Source organism: Lactuca serriola, chromosome 2 (assembly GCF_051521515.1).
Source record: "Lactuca serriola cultivar US96UC23 chromosome 2, Lser_US96UC23_V15, whole genome shotgun sequence".
NCBI classification, from domain to species: Eukaryota; Viridiplantae; Streptophyta; class Magnoliopsida; order Asterales; family Asteraceae; genus Lactuca; species Lactuca serriola.
Window position 1 is genome coordinate 114,287,668 of NC_136409.1, and position 24,638 is coordinate 114,312,305.

Consider the following 24,638-nt stretch of genomic DNA (forward strand, 5'->3'; position numbering starts at 1 on the left):
TTCCCGATTGAATGATTAGAATGGACAATTGCCAATTGCTTAGAACATCTAGTATGAAATCTCAAATTGTATATACAATTCATCTATGAGACTTTCAAGTGTTTGCTGAACTTAAAAGTGTTAAAACTATTTTTGAAAGCCACATAGGATCCAAATTGCAGGGGTAAAAGACCCTATTGAAGAGAAATTATTTGCCTACACACTAGAAGTTTTAAGATGAAACTAAACAGAGCATCCTAACTAGATAAGCAAATTGTGTACCATTTTGCCAAAAGACGGAGTAGAAAACTGACCAAAACCAAAATGAGTTTTAGAACATTGATAAATATTCACCCTCTTGTTTTCTCTGGTCTGCTGGAAATTGAAATTTTAACAACCGAAATAAATAAAAACAACAAAATTCATTTGAAAACGTTATATACACATCGATTCATCGATGATGTTATTTTACGGATAACTTTTGTTTTATCTATCCCTTGTTGTCTTCTCCTAACAGCCTTGAGACTAACCAATAACAAAACTAACATATTTAATTGGTTTTAGAAGTTGGAAAATATTCAAAAAAAAATCCACAAATTTTGACCATGAAAAAATCATTTTTGTCTTTTTTTTTTTCTATTTACAAATAAGCACATGACACCGATAAACGTTTTCAAAATGGGTCTTGTACTCGGTTAATGCTAATGTTTACCAGTTTTTTCTTTAATAAAATTAGGGATATCTTAAAGTTTGAAGACTTTTTTAGATATTTTACCTTTATGTTTTTTGAATGACAAACATATATTAAAAAACAAAAGCTAGTTAAAAACTAGGAAAGAACAAATATAAATTAAGGCAGAATTGGATGTTCACATTCCAATTCTTAGAAATCTTAACATTTCTAAAAGAAAACCAATGAAAACAAAACACAACAATGTTATCAAAAATAAATTGATTTCAGTACTTGTTCTGACGAAAGATCACCACGTTCTGGTAAGTCCAAAGAGCCCATTTAACAGTCATAAAGATTGCATCAAGCTTGAGATGCTCCGTTCTTGTTGAAGGTCTACCATCAATCCAAAGAGTCGTATTCAAAGCCGAATCAAACAAAGTAATGTCAATATCCAACTACAATGCAACTTGCTTCCAAACCTCCGCAACAAGTGTGCATCTAAAAAACAAATGGGAAGTTCCCTATCAACCCCATAAACCGGGCATAAGATCAAATCAAATTCAATGCCTCTTTTGTATAGATTACACATTGTAGGAATACAGTCAAGTATAACCCGGCAAACAAAAACATTAATCTTGATAGGAATATACTTATTCCATTGAGTGACCATACGACCTGCCGGAAGGCAAAAATCATTAATGTGACAATGAGCAGACTTCACCGAAAAAACTCCAGACAAATCCAGATCCCACCCCCACCCATCAAGTCTCGAAAACAGTTGGATTGTATCAAAAACCTCCAAAAGTATCGAAGATTGAATGGAATCAACACCACATTTAATAGTATGATGCCAACAAAAACTCCAACCTTGATGAGACCTAAAAACTCTGAAGTCAAACCTTCTTGCAGCAGAGAAAGTGGATAGGGAAGAAGGAACTTGGATCTAAAAGGCATAGGCCTACACCACTTATCAATCTAAAGCCACATTACAATCCTATCTCTCAGCACCATGTGCATAGCTGACATTGGAACAATATCAATGTCTTGAAGTTGGTTTATAGAACTAACAATACCCGACCAAACCACATTGTAACATCCAGTTCAGGTAAACATTTTCTTAATTTATTACCCATATTTTTTTGGGCTTTAACCTTGGTCACGACGTGAGCACCTACGTGTGACGACATGAACATGCCTGTAACATCCCAAAATACGAGCCAAAAATTTCATTTTTGAAAACATATATTTAGCAAAACATTCAAATAAAACGTTTACTGGTCATAACATTTTATAAAGATAATGCATGTCTGGACAAACATTTCAATAACATAAAAATGTCAGAGTACAAATCCCCAGGAAGGTCTCATGATGCGGAATACGAAATATGTGTGTGATGGGCTGCTACCGCGCCAGCTCCTTCCCCTTCGAAGAAGAGGTACCTGAAACCAAAACTGAAAACTGTAAGCACGAAGCTTAGTGAGTTCCCCCATCGTACGGCATAACATACAATCACATATCATACATATTGCCAGGCATTTATGGGGTGCCCAACCTACTCGGTACGGCCATTCTGGGGTGCCGACCTACCCGTGTCAAGCCATTCTGGGGTGCTGACTACCCATGTCACGCCGTTCTTGGGTGCTGACTACCCTGCGGTCCTGACGACCGAACCTCGGGGACTATTTCACCCCCTACTGCTACTATCATATATCATAACATAACATATTATCAGACATATCTGGGGTGCCTGAACTACCCTTCGGTCCTAACGACCGAACTCGGGAGCTAGTCCCCTCATACTACCTCTATCGCATATAACGTAAGAAGCCAGCATGCAAACATATCATCATATACTATCAGACGTATCTGGGGTGTCTGACTACCCTTCGGTCCTAACAACTGAACTCTATTACTATCACATGTAACATATCATGCTAGCATATAACATATCAGGTAGTAGCAAACCTAGATGATATCACAAAGACAATCATCTATCATACATTTCCTACTGGTGGGCCGGTGATATTGCCATATTTATACTTATTTTTAGGCAATATTTAAGTACATTTTATTAATAAATTGATAATATGTTTAGAATAATGATACTTATAACTTTAAATTGTTATTTTCAGTCAATATAAAGGATTCTCGAAGAGAGGGACCAAAAGTGACAAAATGTGGAACATGGGAGGCTTGAAAGACGAGAAAAGAATAAATTCACGATAACTACTTAATTCACGACGTGGCATGGGGTTTCCAGAAGATAGACATCGCGACGCGGAGGATTTCCTTGGAGGATACAGATTACTTGAAGCCCACGACGTGGCACAGCTGGCCACGACGTGGCGCGGGTTTTTGAAGATTATATAAGTTCTCCTGATTATTACGAAAGGAACAAGCTTTTGGCAGAAGGAAAGAGTTCCAGAAGTCGATTTAGAGCGAAAGAAGGGTTCTGGAAGAAGGTTTTCAACACCAAAAAGAATAGAGGTTTATATTTTAGTTAAATAAGAACATGTCTTTCATTATTTTTAGTTGTGTTGGTTTAGTTGCTATGATGAGCAGCTGAATCTAGCTACTCTTGTTTAGCTAGATGAAGCTTTGAACTTATGAATAGCTCAATTTTTATGGATTAAATTTAGTTGGTAAAAATTGCTTGTGTTTGATTTGTGTAACCTAGCATGTTATTATTTGTTTTTCTAATTGCTTCATTGCATGTTCTGTGTAGCTTAGTGACCATTAACCTGCATGAACCTGTTTACCTAATGATTTAGTGAACATTGAATTGTTAGAGCTAGGATTGACCAATCTTAGTTAGTAATTAGAATAAATAAAGCTTAGTTGTGCTAGAGAACGTGTATTGTGATCATAATTGCGTTTATACAACAAATCTTACATAGCATATTTACATTCATAATTAGTTCTGTGTTTAATTATGTGTGAACATACATGGTTTGACATGAATTAGTTAATTATTGCTAAGTTAGAACTAAATTACTAATACAACTAAAAACCAACTTAATAATCCGTAATCATTAGCTAGCCATAAGGGAGAAGTGGATTCAAACTAAACTAGAGTGTGTTTTTAATTATTGAATTTGAATTTAAGTTCATCTGATCTTGTAAAATCAGGTAAAACCCCTTTTAAACTTGTTAATAAATTAGGTTAATTTAATGTAAGTAAATTAATTAGAACACCGTTCCCTGTGATCGACACCCGACTTACCCAAGCTATACTGTAATTTGACTAGGTACACTGCCTATAAGTGCATAGTTAGTTAAGTTTGTTAGATAATAAATATTAAAATTAGTGAGTACTTTCATGCACATCAAGTTTTTGGCGCCGTTGCCAGGGAACGGCTTAGTTTTTAGCTTATTTGCATTAAATTAATCGATCCTTCTTGTGGAGTAAAAACCACAAAAAGTTAATTTTTTAGCAAAATAAAATTTTTATGTCAATCACAGAGTCCACGACGTGGCTAGCTATAAAAAAAATAAATAAATAAATAAATAAATAAATAAATAAAACTAAATTTATAGTTTGAAGTTAGTTTTTCTTATTTTAGTTCAGTTTTACGTTTTTTAGTTTAGCAAGTTGCAGGAGTTCATGACCAGAAGCTCAAACACACACTTGGTGCCACCACTGGAAGATCCCGAGTCTGCACTTCACAAGAAAAAGACGCCCTTACAAGAATTGAAGTCAGCTTTTTCTAGGAAGTCGGGAAAGAAGACAGGAGAGTCAAGTTCATCAGCGAGGCACAAGAGCAATCTTGAGCATTTGGATCATACACCCATCCAAACCGAGTCCGAAAGCGATACCGAGCCGGAATTTGAAGAACATACGAGCGAACCCGAGAACGAGCCAAGGAACGAGATGGCAGCGATTGAAGAAATGTCCATGGGAGCTTACAAGAAGCGAATCCGAGAAGATGTGGGTCCCGGTTTAGTCTAACCCGCAATACCTGCCACTGCCACATTCGAGCTGAAGGGACACATATTAACTACACTGAAGGACATCCCATTTTTCGGGAAAGATCATGAGGATGCTTTTAAGCATCTAGATGAAGTCAGACATTGCGGATTACTTCAATGTCCCAAATGTCAACAGAAACACAGTCTTACTTAGGATGCTTCCCATCACTTTCAAAGGAGCTGCTAAGGAGTGGTTAAAGGCACTACCACCGGGTACAATCACCACTTAGGCTCAAATGCGTGAGCAATTCCTGGACTAGTTTTGTCCGCCATCCAAGATAGCCAAACTCAAGAAGGCAATAGCCAACTTTAAGCAACAGCCAGGGGAGTCACTATACAAAGCATGGGAGCGGTACAAGGGCTTGCTCAGAAATTGCCCTCAACATGACCTAAATGTGCAGCAAGAGATGTCAATATTTTATGATGGGGTCAACATGATGACAAGACAACTCCTTGATTCTGTGACAACCGTCAATTTTCGGTCAAGTCAAAGTCAACTAAAGTCAACAAGTCAAACCGGTCAACTTAATTTGCCATGAGTACTAGAGTTTACGTTATGTAACTTCTAAACAACTCTCTATTCTAATGAGAAATCATAAATCGAAAAGTGCGTACATCTAGATCTCCTTAACCTAAGACGGTGGTATGTAGAGAGCCAAACCGATAAAACAATGTTACATACTCATCGGGAGTATGCAAGACCCCTAAAACAAGGCTTAACGGGGTTTACGGACCTTGCAGTGCGTAGCTGGACACTCAAAGAGGTCACCAATGAAACCTCTCCCACATATCTCTCCCAGTATGTGAAATCTCTCTCACATATCCCTTTGTATGTGAAATCACTCCAAGTATGTCAAATCTCTCCCAAATCTCTCTAAGTATGTCAAATCTCTCCCAAATCTCTCTAAGTATGTCAAATCTCTCCCAAATCTCTCTAAGTATGTGAAATCTCTCTCACATATCTCTTTGTATGTGAAATCTCTCCAAGTATGTCAAATCTCTCCCAAATCTCTCTAAGTATGTGAAATCTCTCTCACATATCCCTTTGTATGTGAAATCTCTCCAAGTATGTCAAATCTCTCCCAAATCTCTCTAAGTATGTGAAATCTCTCTCACATATCCCTTTGTATGTGAAATCTCTCCAAGTATGTCAAATCTCTCCCAAATCTCTCTAAGTATGTCAAATCTCTCCCAAATCTCTCTAAGTATGTCAAATCTCTCCCAGTATGTGAAATCTCTCTCACATATCCCTTTGTATGTGAAATCTCTCCAAGTATGTCAAATCTCTCCCAAATCTCTCTAAGTATGTCAAATCTCTCCTAAATATCTCTAAGTATGTGAAATCTCTCTCACATATCTCTTTGTATGTGAAATCTCTCCAAGTATGTCAAATCTCTCCCAAATCTCTCTAAGTATGTGAAATCTCTCTCACATATCCCTTTGTATGTGAAATCTCTCCAAGTATGTCAAATCTCTCCCAAATCTCTCTAAGTATGTCAAATCTCTCCCAAATCTCCCTAAGTATGTGAAATCTCTCCCAAATATCTCTCTGTATTTGAAATCTCTCCAAGTATTTCAAATCTCTCCCAAATATCTCTCTGTATGTGAAATCTCTCCAAGTATATCAAATCTCTTCCAAATCTCTCTAAGTATGTCAAATTTCTCCCAAATCTCTCTAAGTATGTGAAATCTCTCTCACGTATCTCTTTGTATGTGAAATCTCTCCAAGTACGTCAAATCTCTCCCAAATCTCTCTGAGAACGAGGAATCTCTCTCAAATCTCTCTCTAAATCTCTCCCAACTTTCTATAATCACTCGGGGCATCCCGACCCTCGAATTTGGCGAAAAATAGCCCAAGAACGGAAGTCTACGCGAAAAACGGACTTAAGGAAACGAACCCTCCGAACCGAAAGTACTATTCATGAACCGAACCGAAAGCACTATTCATGAGGGTCCGAACCGAAAGTACTATTCATGAACCGAACCGAAGCACTATTCATGAGGGTCCGAACCGAAAGTATTGTTCATGAGCTGGACCGAAGTTACTGTTCATCCGAACCGAACCCGGCATTGAAGGAGATCCGAACCGAACCCGGCATTGAAGGAAGGTCCGAACCGAAGTTACTGTTCACTACAGTTCCTTCGGTTCTGGCTTCCCTTCGGACCGAACCCCGCCTTCACTTCTCGCCTTCGCTTCGGACAGCTACTCCTCGGACCGAGCTTCGCTTTCGCCTCCCGCCTTCTGACTCAGCCTAGCGCGTCCGAACCAAGCACCATCCGACCGAACTTCGGCCCAGAGACCGAGCCTCGGCCGAGATCCGAAGGGTCTCGCTGGGCAGCTCGGATTTCGCCCATTTTTGCATATTTTTGCGTTTTAAACCCATTTTTTATTATTTTAACATAGGATTTTCACCCAAAACTTTATTTTAAAATATAAGACCCCTAAATTAATGATTTAATCACATTTTAAGGGTAAAATCTTATCCAAATAAGGTTAGGTAAAGTACAAAGGTAGAGTGTTGACTTTACCTTATTTTATGACACAAGCAACCCCATACCCACTCCATGATTAACCCACACTCCTCCCCACCATACCTTGTCACTTCCTTGTACTTTTTACCTCCCTCACAAGCCATCTCCATGTTTGAGAGATGGATATTCATCTTCTCTCCTCATTTTCTCTCATTTGTTCTCATTTCACAAGAAGATCAAACTCCTTTCTCTCTCACTTTCTCTCTCTAGAAATCCGAGATTCAAGGGCTGATCTTGAGAGTTTCCTCCACCTTTGGTAAGCATAATCCATTTCCCTTAAGATTATCTCAATTATTTCCAATCAAATCATGAGTATCTTACACAAACTCCATTATATTTGTGTTAGAGCTTCGAATCTTCAAGCGATTCTTCAAGTGTTCTTGGGTTGAACACTTCTCTTCTTCAACACTTATCTACTGAAATCACACAAGGTGAGTTCATACCCCTACATTTTCATGTTTTCTCAAGTTTTTAGGGGGGGAATACAAGCCAAAACACCAAGAACATATCTAAATTCTTCTAACAGCTTTCATCAGAAAAGTTGGACTCCATTCACGGACTGTTTTCGACACCTTAAACATTTTAGTTTTCAAAACTGTTTTAGGTGCATGTAGTTCCACTTCTTAGCTTTAAAATGACTACTTGCACATCTCCATACGATTTTTCTACAATTTATGGTGATTTTTACAAAACTGCCTATCATTTCAAACACCAATCCGGACCAGTCTGTGATTATGGACTTTTTCACCTACGTTGCAGGTCATTAAAAATCATGATAAAAATTATGAGTAAACTAGACACATTTTGGGAACTCCCAAAATTTACGGATTTAGTTTTCGACTTCGTATGATTTTTCTATGAATTTTCAAAAACAGTGTAGAAAGGCTGAAAATTTGTTAACAGCTTGTAATTTTTACAACACTTTGTATTATGTTGAGCAAAGTGTATAATGTCAAGTTCTAAGTATTGGATGTGATACGTTGTAAATTTTATCATCATAAACTGAAAATAAGTCATTCATGATAAGATTATTCATTCATTTAGAACACGTATATATATATATATATATATATATATATATATATATATATAAACTATAATAAGCATAGTTTAATGGATTTCATAATCCTAACGCTTTTTCATAAAAGAGTTCTTATATATTACAAACGTTTTGGATAAAACTATAATAGGTATAGTTTTCGATACATCACATAACACACACGTACGAAAAGGGTACATTCATACAGAAAGGTTTTACACTCCCGCATACAACTTGTAAACTTGTTAACCTAGATTGTGAGACATTCTCTTTCCGTACGTCCGAGTGCGGAATATAAAATCCTGTACGTTATAATCAGAGTCTCCTGGAGGGAGAACGTGATAGTTATATATAGATCTATATTGGGTTTGACACCCCACACCTTGCTGCTAGCTACAGTTGGACCTGCAGGTCTACGGGTGATAATTGTCATTTCAGTTATTCGACGCCTGAGAAACGTCGTGGCAGGTTCATTTAGTCTTAAGTATAATTATAGCGGCTCACATAAGGACATAACAATACATAAAGTTTACGGGATTTTTATAAAACTTTAATGGGTTTTATGTCGATTTTAAAATCACTTTTATCTCAATAAGTACCGATATTACTGTCTACATTCGGTTTTTGGTATTTATGACTACACATCATTTGAAACCACATTTATAACTTTAAGTATAGACGATACTTGTTATTTTCTCGGTCCTGAGACTTAGGACTACATATACATTAAGTATTAATAAACATAAGAATATGCGGGAACATCATTTAATTCAAGTGCGTTTATGTCAATTTAAGCACATTTCATTTTCCTTTAATAAGAAAGGTTACTTATACATTTTGGTCATCGGTTATGAGACTACATTACATAAACTTTATAAAGAAAATATCGGATTTTCTGAATACATATCATATCATTTTTACAAGGAAAACGGTCTAATTCTTCAATAAAATCTCTTATGAACTCACCAACCTTTGTGTTGACACTTTTCAAAACTACTTGTATTCTCAGGAATTCAGTGAAAACAGGAAACCAACAACGTTTTGAGGATGGGACGATAAATCGTCAAACAGTTCATTTTGTTTCATAATGTAATTGATTCGAATCATGTAAACATATACTTTGGTGTAACTTTTTCAGTTATATTTATGATGGTTGTATTTACTTTGAGCACTATTATACTCGTTGTTGTGATACTCTACATGAAGTCCTCCACCCTCGAACGTTTCCGCCATCCTTGGTTTGGGGGTGTGACAGATTGGTATCAGAGCATTGTTTATAGTGAACTCAGTATATCGAACCACATAAGATATACAAACTATAAATGCATTGGGACTAGAGTCTCTGATTTTACGTTTTCAAAACAACTATACTTTTTGAAATAAGTAGTTTCTTATTAAAAGTATACGCGCATGCATACATACTAGGGTCACGTCGTTCTAGAACAAAACAAAAGTAATGATTGTTGGATATCACAGGTAAGCTCGGGGATGTATGGTCAGTCTTGGGATTGGCATAGCCTGATCAACTATGCCCGTCCGAGGAGTGATTAGCACATGCCCAAGAATGGTTGTGATATGGCAACAAGTCTAAAAACTTACCAACACTACCACAATGAAATACCATAGGGGTATTTGGTGTTATTATAATTATTTATCTGAGAACTAAATAGATTTTTATCAATAGGTCAATAATTGCTTAGTGGATACATTAAAATTATATGTAGCCAGAACGTCATAGACTTAGAATCTGTGAATCTTTGCTTTACTTCCTATTCTCGTTGGATTGGGGATTTAGAGTTAGGATTGCTTATTCGAAGGTCTATCCTGTCCCAAATACATGTGATTAGTATGCACTAAACAATGTATTGAAGTACCTGATGAAGATCATCTTATAATTATCTAATTAGTACGTCTACTTAGTTACTTCTTATATCCCCATTTTCTCGCGAAGATATCATGGTTGGATTTCATCCCCACGACGACCCGCACTACCCTAGCCACAACAATACTGAATGGCTCGGAGAGGAGCCAGAGAATGATCACCCAATCCCTATGGATGGTTACCAAGCTGAAGGCCTTGCTGACGGTTTCGACTCCGAACCTGAAATGGTGAACCTATCCTCGATGACCCGTGTTCCCAATCCCAATCCTCGACCGGCTTTTCAAGGCCCGATGCCTCCTTGGGTAGAGTGCTTGGAAATCTGGAGCGAAGAGCAAGACCAACCTATGTCATTCGATGGAGATCGAAACTTCTGCAACATAAACGAAGGAACCCCAGCAGATAGAATTTTTCCAACCCTGGTCCGTAGAATTGCCCGAGACGAGATTCGGAGCAGAACAACTCTCCATAGTATCGCAGAGGTTAATGCAAATGCAAGAATACATACGATCCGCACCAATCGCCTTGAGCACACTCGTGAAAAGTCTGCGAAAGACTATGAAACCTTGCTGCAAGCACTGGCTGAATCACGAACCGATGTCATAAAACTCCGAGTACGCCAGAGGATGTACGAAAGGCACATGCCTGATATGGAGCGAAAGCTAGCTGAACTGAGAGATCACAAGAAAAATGACTGCCGCCAGTAGTAAACGCCTTACTTCATTTCGTGTTAAAAAGGAATCGTTATCCCTATCTATGCCCTAGGTGGTATTCCCTATGAAACTATCTTGTACTGTAGGTACCTTTAGTGAGACCTTTAAGCGGCCAAGACACTCCTGCTTCGATATGATATAAGACCCCCTACAAGGTCAATTTTCCCTAATTTGTTACATCTTAAACATCAATGACGTATCAATCAACCAAATTCTGTGTCACCTTTTTGTTCAAACACTCCCATCATGCTGCCATAGGAGCCTGCCCAAAACCCACTCTATTCAAGTTGTAAAACTAGAGTAATCTAGCTCCGGAATCGTTCCTGATCTTCTCTCCAAGGTTGGATCATGTCATTCACCAACCAATGGAACCCGGTTTCAAACAACAAACATCAAAGGATCACTACCTGAACTTACTTTTACTCTGTATTAGGACTGCATCATAGGGATGCAGGTCAAACCTTCGAGAACATGTTCCCATTTGGTCATAATAAGGACCTAGCCTGGGTCAACTATAAGGCACCACTTGGGTGCAGAACTACTAAAAATTCATGGGTTACCATATAAAGACTCCCGTTATGAATTGTTTTTCAGAACGCCCTTAACGACCAAATTACGTTACAAATCAATATAAGATAAAGCTTAGTTGGAAACTCACGACGTGTAGCCATTCTAAAAACTCATTATCACCTCACCCTTAATCATTTTGTTGAGAAATTCCTTCATCATAGACTCTTGGGCGCGATCATACCAGCACTAATGCACCGGATCCCATCAAAACTCCTCAGCCAAGCGTGTTTGGACACACATGATTCTAAGATGGGTAAAGCTTGACGCCCATATGAAACCTACCCCTACCCACTGCTGTAACCCCATTTCAAGAACGTTAGCGGAAACACTAGGAGTAGTACAGTAATGTGCAAAAATTTATATGCGTTAATATAAATTGTAAGGATGCACTTAAGATAACCATTTCCACTAACGAAGATGTTTTTCATCGTGAAACAAAACTATGTCTTCACCAAGAGGGAACCAATCAACTAGCAAGGTGCCAACTCTGCAGATAGACGCTGCTACTTTTCAGGCTGCAGTCACGGCAGCCGTGGCAGCCGTCATGGCACAGTTCAATGCTAACAACGCCAGCAGAAATGGAAGCGGTGCTGACAATACAGATAGTGGTAATATTCAGGAACACCAACGGGTGTCCGCCAGCAAAAATACCTCAGGTCTCAAACCTACAAACAAGAAGAGAAAGTTTTGGAACATGAAAGAACGCCACCAATCTCAAAAATCCACTAAAAGACAACAACCTATGGCCACCCCCACCATCGCAACAGCAGTCACGACACATGCCCCGATACTAGCCACAGGATCTACCACCCAAACGTCGGCCAGACCATATAAGGGTTCTCTCCCAAAGTGTGCCAAGTGCAGTTTCCATCACAAAGGAGCTTGCCGAATCTTAAAATGTGATAACTGCAACGGGAAAGGACACACTGCCCGTTTCTGTAGGACCCCAACTCAGCACATCACTTCAACACCCAGTACCAAGGTAATTCCAGTGTGCTTCCTATGTGGCAAAGCGGGACACTTCAAGAGAAACTGTCCAACTGAGAGGAATGAAGGGGAAAGCGGAGGAGCATAACCAACGAACCGGCAGGATCAGTAGGAAACCATATTAGGTCTTTTGTAATGTGTCCAACGACAAAAATGTTTAAGTACTATATGTTTGTAATGAAATTGTTATGCTTGCTAAAAGTCACCGTCTTTCTAAAAGTAGTTAAAATACTCTCTCGTTCAAATTGAACCAAATACATTCATATATGATCTAAAGATCATTACCTCTAGGATGTGATGACTTTGTACATACATCGGGGTTAATCATAATCGAAATACTGAAGTTTTGAAACAAATAATTTCATCCCGACTCCTAATCCGTGTCTAATAGTAAAAGTTGAGTGGGGCCACCCACTCGACGATTCCCCAACATCAAATCACATACGACATTCATATACCATTCGATCATAGGGAGACCTGTCAGGGGTCATGATGTCAAATATTAGTACTAATTCTCAAAGCACACCTGCCGCCAGTGCTAGGCACTGTGGTGTAAATCATCTACGATAATGATAACATCAATCAAAGTTTATCACCCTAAAAAGAAACACAAGATACTTTATCACTCCAGTAATCTCTTCGTGCGAATACATCTTAGCTAGTTTTATCTAAAAAGATATTGCTGTCGTCATCCAATCTTCATTGATATAGCCCTCATCTTCCCAATTTAACATCTACAAAAGGACCTTTCACCTAACCCCTCCAAACATCGAAACCTTCGTCTCTCATAAACATCCAGCTCGAACCTACGGATTATCTTTTGCGATGGAACCCCAAAACACGCATCAGAGGAGTGTTATACTTCCGAAACCTTATCACAAGTGCTTACAGGAGACCCTTGGGAATGTCACGCATGTAGCAGGCAAGGTCCAAGCACAGAAGCCTGGGAAAGATATGGTACGAGTTCTGCCATGAACTTCGGGCCAAGGTTGCCCAGGAGGGCGAGTAAATGTCCTACCATCTAAGAAGGCCTAATCGTGTAAACCAAACCCACATGCTTCCTACCGAGCTACAAGAACTCTTAGGTCAAACCTGTCGAACTATTCAACAATAAAATTGAAGAACCAAGCTTTTCACCCTGGAAGGCTCTGTTCTTATTCTTCAAATAGAAAGACAAATTGCTCATAGTTCCATTAACCTCAGAGACCCTGACAATATCTCCAGTAGAAACCTTTACTATCTGCCTCACATAAACGAATAGGCCGACCAGCCACAAGGAACGAGATACCCTTTAGGAATCAGACCTGAGATCTGAATATCACCAGTCGCGAGTATTGGATAAGGATGTCCGAGGACAACCCTCCAAATTCGATGCGGACGCTGCAAGTCTGTAGTGATACCCCTCGGATAGGACCAACCCGTTCGCAGTATTCATAGGATGTGTCATTCTTACTAGGATCAGTTCATCGTTGTCGTTGTAAGTGACTTGCTTATCTACCCTCATAGTAAGAAGGATTACTAAGTTATTTGTTATGATTTCCTCACTTATACATTCCCCAGTTATATATAACGAATACATGGTAGATAATAGCATGTGAGAATTCTAACTTAGTTTCTTTTCCTCGTTGGGATGTGAAACTGAAGTAGAATCACACATTTTACTATCCGCCCAGTATTGGTTATATCATAATGTGTATGAGCTAAGATTTCGTGTACAATAACTCATCTCTTAGTCAGAATCAAAATAATGTAGAGCCGACCTTAGTCATTTACCAACTCCTTGCCTAAATTCGAATTTTGGGACGAAATTCCCTCTAACGGGGGGATGATGTGACAACCGTCAATTTTCGGTCAAGTCAAAGTCAACTAAAGTCAACAAGTCAAACCGGTCAACTCAATTTGCCATGAGTACTAGAGTTTATGTTATGTAACTTCTAAACAACTCTCTATTCTAATGAGAAATCATAAATCGAAAAGTGCGTACATCTAGATCTCCTTAACCTAAGACGGTGGTATGTAGAGAGCCAAACCGATAAAACAATGTTACATACTCATCGGGAGTATGCAAGACCCCTAAAACAAGGCTTAACGGGGTTTACGGACCTTGCAGTGCGTAGCTGGACACTCAAAGAGGTCACCAATGAAACCTCTCCCACATATCTCTCCCAGTATGTGAAATCTCTCTCACATATCCCTTTGTATGTGAAATCTCTCCAAGTATGTCAAATCTCTCCCAAATCTCTCTAAGTATGTCAAATCTCTCCCAAATCTCTCTAAATATGTCAAATCTCTCCCAAATCTCTCTAAGTATGTGAAATCTCTCTCACATATCTCTTTGTATGTGAAATCTCTCCAAGTATGTCAAATCTCTCCCAAATCTCTCTAAGTATGTGAAATCTCTCTCAGATATCCCTTTGTATGTGAAATCTCTCCAAGTATGTCAAATCTCTCCCAAATCTCTCTAAGTATGTGAAATCTCTCTCACATATCCCTTTGTATGTGAAATCTCTCCAAGTATGTCAAATCTCTCCCAAATCTCTCTAAGTATGTCAAATCTCTCCCAAATCTCTCTAAGTAGGTCAAATCTCTCCCAGTATGTGAAATCTCTCTCACATATCCCTTTGTATGTGAAATCTCTCCAAGTATGTCAAATCTCTCCCAAATCTCTCTAAGTATGTCAAATCTCTCCCAAATATCTCTAAGTATGTGAAATCTCTCTCACATATCTCTTTGTATGTGAAATCTCTCCAAGTATGTCAAATCTCTCCCAAATCTCTCTAAGTATGTGAAATCTCTCTCACATATCCCTTTGTATGTGAAATCTCTCCAAGTATGTCAAATCTCTCCCAAATCTCTCTAAGTATGTCAAATCTCTCCCAAATCTCCCTAAGTATGTGAAATCTCTCCCAAATATCTCTCTGTATTTGAAATCTCTCCAAGTATGTCAAATCTCTCCCAAATATCTCTCTGTATGTGAAATCTCTCCAAGTATGTCAAATCTCTTCCAAATCTCTCTAAGTATGTCAAATTTCTCCCAAATCTCTCTAAGTATGTGAAATCTCTCTCACGTATCTCTTTGTATGTGAAATCTCTCCAAGTACGTCAAATCTCTCCCAAATCTCTCTGAGAACGAGGAATCTCTCTCAAATCTCTCTCGAAATCTCTCCCAACTTTCTATAATCACTCGGGGCATCCCGACCCTCGAATTTGGCGAAAAATAGCCCAAGAACGGAAGTCTACGCGAAAAACGGACTTAAGGAAACGAACCCTCCGAACCGAAAGTACTATTCATGAACCGAACCGAAAGCACTATTCATGAGGGTCCGAACCGAAAGTACTATTCATGAACCGAACCGAAGCACTATTCATGAGGGTCCGAACCGAAAGTATTGTTCATGAGCTGGACCGAAGTTACTGTTCATCCGAACCGAACCCGGCATTGAAGGAGATCCGAACCGAACCCGGCATTGAAGGAAGGTCCGAACCGAAGTTACTGTTCACTACAGTTCCTTCGGTTCTGGCTTCCCTTCGGACCGAACCCCGCCTTCACTTCTCGCCTTCGCTTCGGACAGCTACTCCTCGGACCGAGCTTCGCTTTCGCCTCCCGCCTTCTGACTCAGCCTAGCGCGTCCGAACCAAGCACCATCCGACCGAACTTCGGCCCAGAGACCGAGCCTCGGCCGAGATCCGAAGGGTCTCGCTGGGCAGCTCGGATTTCGCCCATTTTTGCATATTTTTGCGTTTTAAACCCATTTTTTATTATTTTAACATAGGATTTTCACCCAAAACTTTATTTTAAAATATAAGACCCCTAAATTAATGATTTAATCACATTTTAAGGGTAAAATCTTATCCAAATAAGGTTAGGTAAAGTACAAAGGTAGAGTGTTGACTTTACCTTATTTTATGACACAAGCAACCCCATACCCACTCCATGATTAACCCACACTCCTCCCCACCATACCTTGTCACTTCCTTGTACTTTTTACCTCCCTCACAAGCCATCTCCATGTTTGAGAGATGGATATTCATCTTCTCTCCTCATTTTCTCTCATTTGTTCTCATTTCACAAGAAGATCAAACTCCTTTCTCTCTCACTTTCTCTCTCTAGAAATCCGAGATTCAAGGGCTGATCTTGAGAGTTTCCTCCACCTTTGGTAAGCATAATCCATTTCCCTTAAGATTATCTCAATTATTTCCAATCAAATCATGAGTATCTTACACAAACTCCATTATATTTGTGTTAGAGCTTCGAATCTTCAAGCGATTCTTCAAGTGTTCTTGGGTTGAACACTTCTCTTCTTCAACACTTATCTACTGAAATCACACAAGGTGAGTTCATACCCCTACATTTTCATGTTTTCTCAAGTTTTTAGGGGGGGAATACAAGCCAAAACACCAAGAACATATCTAAATTCTTCTAACAGCTTTCATCAGAAAAGTTGGACTCCATTCACGGACTGTTTTCGACACCTTAAACATTTTAGTTTTCAAAACTGTTTTAGGTGCATGTAGTTCCACTTCTTAGCTTTAAAATGACTACTTGCACATCTCCATACGATTTTTCTACAATTTATGGTGATTTTTACAAAACTGCCTATCATTTCAAACACCAATCCGGACCAGTCTGTGATTATGGACTTTTTCACCTAAGTTGCAGGTCATTAAAAATCATGATAAAAATTATGAGTAAACTAGACACATTTTGGGAACTCCCAAAATTTACGGATTTAGTTTTCGACTTCGTATGATTTTTCTATGAATTTTCAAAAACAGTGTAGAAAGGCTGAAAATTTGTTAACAGCTTGTAATTTTTACAACACTTTGTATTATGTTGAGCAAAGTGTATAATGTCAAGTTCTAAGTATTGGATGTGATACGTTGTAAATTTTATCATCATAAACTGAAAATAAGTCATTCATGATAAGATTATTCATTCATTTAGAACACGTATATATATATATATATATATATATAAACTATAATAAGCATAGTTTAATGGATTTCATAATCCTAACGCTTTTTCATAAAAGAGTTCTTATATATTACAAACGTTTTGGATAAAACTATAATAGGTATAGTTTTCGATACATCACATAACACACACGTACGAAAAGGGTACATTCATACAGAAAGGTTTTACACTCCCGCATACAACTTGTAAACTTGTTAACCTAGATTGTGAGACATTCTCTTTCCGTACGTCCGAGTGCGGAATATAAAATCCTGTACGTTATAATCAGAGTCTCCTGGAGGGAGAACGTGATAGTTATATATAGATCTATATTGGGTTTGACACCCCACACCTTGCTGCTAGCTACAGTTGGACCTGCAGGTCTACGGGTGATAATTGTCATTTCAGTTATTCGACGCCTGAGAAACGTCGTGGCAGGTTCATTTAGTCTTAAGTATGATTATAGCGGCTCACATAAGGACATAACAATACATAAAGTTTACGGGATTTTTATAAAACTTTAATGGGTTTTATGTCGATTTTAAAATCACTTTTATCTCAATAAGTACCGATATTACTGTCTACATTCGGTTTTTGGTATTTATGACTACACATCATTTGAAACCACATTTATAACTTTAAGTATAGACGATACTTGTTATTTTCTCAGTCCTGAGACTTAGGACTACATATACATTAAGTATTAACAAACATAAGAATTTGCGGGAACATCATTTAATTCAAGTGCGTTTATGTCAATTTAAGCACATTTCATTTTCCTTTAATAAGAAAGGTTACTTATACATTTTGGTCATCGGTTATGAGACTACATTACATAAACTTTATAAAGAAAATATCGGATTTTCTGAATACATATCATATCATTTTTACAAGGAAAACGGTCTAATTCTCCAATAAAATCTCTTATGAACTCACCAACCTTTGTGTTGACACTTTTCAAAACTACTTGTATTCTCAGGAATTCAGTGAAAACAGGAAACCAACAACGTTTTGAGGATGGGACGATAAATCGTCAAACAGTTCATTTTATTTCATAATGTAATTGATTCGAATCATGTAAACATATACTTTGGTGTAACTTTTTCAGTTATATTTATGATGGTTGTATTTACTTTGAGCACTATTATACTCGTTGTTGTGATACTCTACATGAAGTCCTCCACCCTCGAACGTTTCCGCCATCCTTGGTTTGGGGGTGTGACATATTCTCAAGGACCGTTGACAAAGAAAAATCCAAGGGAGGTCAATGAGCTAATTGAAGAATTCGCGAAGCACTCTCGCGAATACCACAACCCGAGGCAAGATGGAATCAAAGGCGGTGGAGGGGCCCAAATTGAAGAAATAGCAGCTGTCATGGCCATGCTGAATAATATGGATCGCAGGATAACACAAATGGACCAGTCGATACATGCCATAAGAGTGGGTTGCGAGAGATGCAGTGGTCCACACTTGACCAAGGACTGCAATGTAGATGAGTTTGGGAACAGAAAAGCTCAAGTGTGCTACTCTAGTGGGGAGAAGTTTGATGAGGACTGGAGGAAACCAAAGAAGGAGTGGTTGCCATGAAGAGTACAAGAAGCAAAAAGAAGAAAAGTATAGGCAGACAGGTCGAGGCCTTTATCAAAAGGAGCAGCCACCAACTGAGAAGAGGCCTGACCTAGAGACCATTTTGATGAAGTTTATGGAAGCCTCGGAAAAGAGACACGATGCCACTGATTCTGCCATTATGGAACAACAAACTCTGATAAAGAATCAGTAAGCCTCCATCCATAACCTTGAAGTACAATTTGGTCAACTAGCCACTTTAGTTCATGAAAAATTGTCCCCGAAGAATCCCGAAGTAAAGACCCAATCTCACGTAATGGTCATCGATACTGAAGAAGATGCAATATCTGAGTTCCTGGAGGCATTGGAAGAAGAACCGCAGCAGCCCAAGAAATCAAGGATCGAAAGTGGAGAAATTGTTGAACCAGGCTCGCCACGACGTGGCACTCCTCTGGCCACGACGTGGCGCATGTCTGATCAAAAACCCTTTGAGCCCGTTCCAGCTTATCAGCCACCTTTGCCATTTCCCACCCGAGCTGCACTTAGTCTACTGGAGAAGGAGCATTTAGAGTATGTAAAGCATGTGAAGGGAATCCCAATTAATACCCCCTTTGTCGATTCCTTATCCAAAGCTCCCGAGAACCAAAAATTACTGCAAGACTTGATAGACACTCGAAGGCAATTAAAGAATCAGTCTACAGTGATTCTAAGTGAACAAACTTCAAAAGCTGTGTTGGGAGAAACACCAGAAAAGATGGGGGATCCTGGACGCCTCACTCTTCCATGTGAGTTTGGGAATAAAATGAAGGTTAATGCTTTAGCCGATTCTGGGGCTAGCATTAATCTGATGCCTTTTTCATTTTATCAAAAATTGGAGATTCAGAAGATGAAGGCTACAAAAATGAAGATTCACATGGAAAATCGTTCGGTGACACAACCCCGGGGCATCGTGGAGGATATTTTGGTGAAAATTGGAAAATTTGTTTTTCCAATAGACTTTGTAGTCTTGGACATGAAAGAAGATCCGGATGTTCCAATAATCCTTGGTCATCCATTGCTTAACACTGCTAGAGCCCTTGTTGATATTCGCGAGTCTAAGCTCACTTTGAGGGTTGGAGATGAACAAGAAGTCTTTGGGATAAAAGATGACTTTCAAGAAGATAAAGAAGAGGTGTTCACAATTAACGAAGAGAATGAACTAGAAGAACTGGAAAAGCTTATGGAAGAAGAGATAAAGATAGTTCATCGAGTCAAAAGGACAAAACTGAGGGCATCTGTTCCATATTTGATTGAAGTCATAGCTTACAAGAGTCCGCCTTCTTGGGTGAGCAAAGAGGATGAGGAGATGACAAGTGATGAAGAGGAGGTCACTTCAAGAGTAACAAAGCCGGTGGTGAAAGAAGAGGAGGCTGCTATGGAGTGCAAGGAACAAACTAAGGGCACAAAACGAAAGCTTGAAAAAGAGGGCAAAGCTAAAAAGGAGAATTCAAAGAAGGCATATAAAAGGCGAGTTCAAGCTTACATGCGGCGGTTCAAGGAACAAAAGATCTTAATGGTGGACTCTTCAGAAGATTCAACGTAGAAGGCACGGAGTCCAGCTCAAGACTCCAAGAAAAAGAAGCGCTTCTCGGGAGGCAACCTGAGTTTGGTTTGCATTTTCTTTTCTTTTTAGTTTTTTTTTAGTTTTTAATTAGGAAAGACATCAACTCATCATCTAAATAACTGATAATTAGTAAGAATTAGCTGTGGGGAACTTTAAATAATGAATGAAATGCAAAGTAATTAGTTAATAGGTGATACTTTATTAAAATTTTGCATTTGGGCAGTTTCCACGACGTGGGCATAGCCAACCACGTCGTGGGTCAAATTGAAAACACGGGACCAGATGACAGATTTAAGGTCCACGACGTGGGCATAGCTAGCCACGTCGTGGCCTTTAAAAAATCAGGGTGGGACCATTTCCTTAAAACCCTTTGACCAATAATCTCATTCCCCACTTGGAAACTGCCGCACGAACGGGAACAACAAAACCCCACAGCAGGTTGCTTAATCTACTTCCAAATTCCTTGCAAGATCTTGCCAATTAATCTACTTGAAATGGGACCACGACGAGCTGTTCCACAGGAGGAAAACCTGATAGATGTAGCAAGTATACATCCCTTATACCAGTTTCCTCAAAACATTCCCCGACCGTTGTTAACTACTTACGAGAATCGGCTAGGATGGCTGTACAATAGGGAGTTTGCGATAGCCCCAATTACCGATTGGGGATGGCTTGGTGGAGTGGGAATGGTTGCTGAGTTGACATGCTATTGGTCGAAAACATACGAAGGGGACCAATTTTCTTTCACTTGTCACGGGTGGAGGAATTTGTTTTCCATCCAAGAACCCGTATACCGGGAATTATCGGTGGAGTTTTTCTCTACCGTATGCTTCGAGGAACGCACTATTGATTTTACCTACAATCGGGCACTTGTGTTTCGTTTGGGTGGTGTTTACCGAGAGTGTAGTCTTCGGGAATTCGCTTGGCGTATGGGGCTTTATACCGAAGTGGAGACTCAATCTCCATTTTTCATACCGTTCTTGCTTGGCTGCGTTCGGGATTTTAATCCCGGTGTTTTGGATGTTCAGTTCTGGAGGAGCATTTCTAGCCATGAGTACAATACTCGTGAGTCGAGTGAGTCACAAATTCGGAATCCTGTTTTCCGATTTTTACACCGCCTTATCACTTTTTCAATAAATCACAAGCATCATGGTGATAAAGTCCCCATTCAGAATTTGTTTTATTTGTGGACTCTTATTACCCCGGGAGTTTGTTGTGATTTACCTTATATGTTGGCGAGGTTCATGGGGAAGAAAGCGGCCAATTCTAGGCCAGGGAGCCCGATTACAGGGGGGCATTTGGTTACTCGCCTTGCTAGGTCATATCATATTTTGACCCATGATTTTGTGATGAATCTTACTCGATTCCTGGACACAGACTTGACCATTCAAGTCTTGGGTGTTATGCGGGCAGTGGTGAATATCGGGGGTCGTTTTGTTATACCGCCGATAGATGACGAGCAAGAGGAGGCGCAGCCAGGACAACAACCACCAGCCAAACCGCGGCATCGGAATGTGCGGGCTAGAGGTGAAGTCGAGAGAGAGCGTGCTGCTCCCCAGTATGTGCAGGGAGTGCCCACCGACCCTTTTCAAAGTCGGGTGGAAACGTATTTGGATAATCTACGGGGGCATGCCACTTACCATACCCAGCTTACTGAGGGTATTTATTCGCATTAGGGTGTGACCCGACCACCTTTTATGCCACCACAGTATCCTTATTTTCCGACATGGGAGGAGCTATGGCGTCCGCAAAATGATGGGGCAGGGCCAAGTGGAGCAGAAGATCAAGATGATGATTGATTTTATTTCTTTTCTTTTCTTTTTGTTTTGTTTTTGAGTAGTTTTTAGTTTTTTTTTATGTTTGAATTTGGTGTGTAATTTAAATCATTATTAAACTATGATGTTACTTTCTTTTGGGTTGTTCCATTTTTCAGATTAGCTTTGGAATTCTAAGGAGCATAGAAGGTTAACTTTCGAGTCGTGTTTGTCTAGTAAAGGAAGCGTAGAGTCGTGAGTTGGAACCCATAATTCAAGATAAGTGTGGGGTATATTAGTAGGAGAGAGGTTACAGTTAGGAAATATATTTGCCTAGAAGCGTCTTAAACCGTTTAGCTATTGGTCAAGTTTCTAGAGTAAATGAAACAAATAAGGTGTTTTTCTGCTGATATCCAGTTTCCACGACGTGAAATTCTTACGCCACGTCGTGGCGCTCTTGCAATTTAAAGAAATAAAGCAGATTGGTGTTCGCGCTTTCATCCCATATCACGACGTGGCCAGTTACCTACCACGACGTGACCCAGTTTTTCATTGCCCACATTTTTACTTACAAACACCCACTTTGAAGAATTGAAGTTTCGAGTCATGTTCGTGGTTTATTTACGTATTCACCCAGGTCTACACTGAGTTTCTATTTTTGGAGGTCCAGATTTCGGAGGCACGTTTTCCACACTTTTGGAGATGCTCACGCCACTATCCCAGGGGAGTCTGTTCCTTTTTCTCCCTTTTCTTTAATTTTGATTTATTTTTATGCATACAATGAGGGCATTGTATGAAATAAGTGTGGGGTAGGGGTAGAAAAAGTAAATTGCTAGATAATCATAGAATTTGATAGTAAAAATTGAAAATTTGAAAATTGAAATTTTTAATAATTGAATCAAGTAGTAATAATTTGAGCTATAATTGCTAGTATTATGTGGGATGATCCGATGAAAGTTCAAATGTTTAGTTGAGTCAATACACGTTATAGTGCATTTGTGGCCTCCCTTATTTTAGTGAAATCATGGAACAAAAACATAACCCCGCTTGGTTTGAGGGATGCAATATATTTAGCAGCCTAAACCTGAAATGTATCCAGGAAAATTATTATCATTAACCGATAAAGGTTGAGGTTGAGCGCCTCTGCTTAAGCATGTAAGTTTTGAGTGAAAAAAGAGAGGTACATGTTAAAAAAAAAAAAAGAGAATTACGAGTAAAGTGTGAAGAATTTTGGAGCAAATAAAGTGAAGATCAAAAGATCAAAATTCCAAGAAATTCAAAAGTTGAAGATACTAGAAATCAAATCAAATAAGGTGGTGAATTCAAAGAAATCAAAGATCAAATGTCAAATAAATGAAGAATTCCAAAAGAGCTCTATAGTGGTATCAATGATTGTAATTCTAGATTATGTATGCTTAGGTTGCTCAACTAAAAATACCTTGAGAATAAGGAGGTTTTCTGCGGATGGATTCGGAGGGTTGCATAAAATGAGCATTGTTCGGAAAAAGTGGGCGAGTGTTTATGAAGATTATGAGTATTTAAAGTATGGGGGGGGGTACTTTAGGAAAATTTTAGACACAAATGCATGCGTTGAGGTCTTGGCATAATGGCTGAACTAGAGTCAGATTGTTCTGTGTGGTGTTAGTAATTAAGAATTAAGTTTAAATTTGCTTGGGGGCAAGCAAAGCCTAAGTGTGGGGTATTTTGATATTGCCATATTTATACTTATTGTTAGGCAATATTTAAGTACATTTTTATTAATAAATTGATAATATGTTTAGAATAATGATACTTATAACTTTAAATTGTTATTTTCAGCCAATATAAAGGATTTTCGAAGAGAGGGACCAAAAGTGACAAAATGTGGAACATGGGAGGCTTGAAAGACGAGAAAAGAATAAATTCACGATAACTACTTAATTCACGACATGGCGATGAAGCCCACGACGTGGCATGGGGTTTCCAGAAGATAGACATCGCGACGTGGAGGATTTCCTTGGAGGATACGGATTACTTGAAGCCCACGACGTGGCACAGCTGGCCACGACGTGGCGCGGGTTTTTGAAGATTATATAAGTTCTCCTGATTATTACGAAAGGAACAAGCTTTAGTTAACTTTAGTCCCCCGAAAAATGTCTAGGAGCCCCTCATGGTAATAGACCGTGAGATGTCCCACAATAGAAAAGTCAAGGACGAAAATATAAAGAAATTGGCCAAATAAATTAATTAATTAATAAGAGTGTTATGTGTTAACTTAGTTATTTGTATATGTATTACTTAAAAAAAATTAAAAATTAAAAAAAAAAAAACTATTATTAAGTTAATCTGTGACCTTTGGGGTTCGAACAAGTAAACTTTGAGGGGTGTTTTACACCTAATCGCCTAAAGCTAAATTGTTTGGGACTGATTGAGTTGAAAAT

General features: G+C 38.9%; 1 non-coding gene across 1 annotated transcript; it reads right to left on the minus strand.

The window, feature by feature from the left end:
- Positions 1-4,905: 4,905 nt before the first annotated feature.
- On the minus strand, positions 4,906-5,012 carry LOC145091114 (small nucleolar RNA R71). The gene has a single exon (XR_013702002.1). It is a non-coding gene; the product is annotated as a small nucleolar RNA R71 (small nucleolar RNA).
- Positions 5,013-24,638: the final 19,626 nt, after the last annotated feature.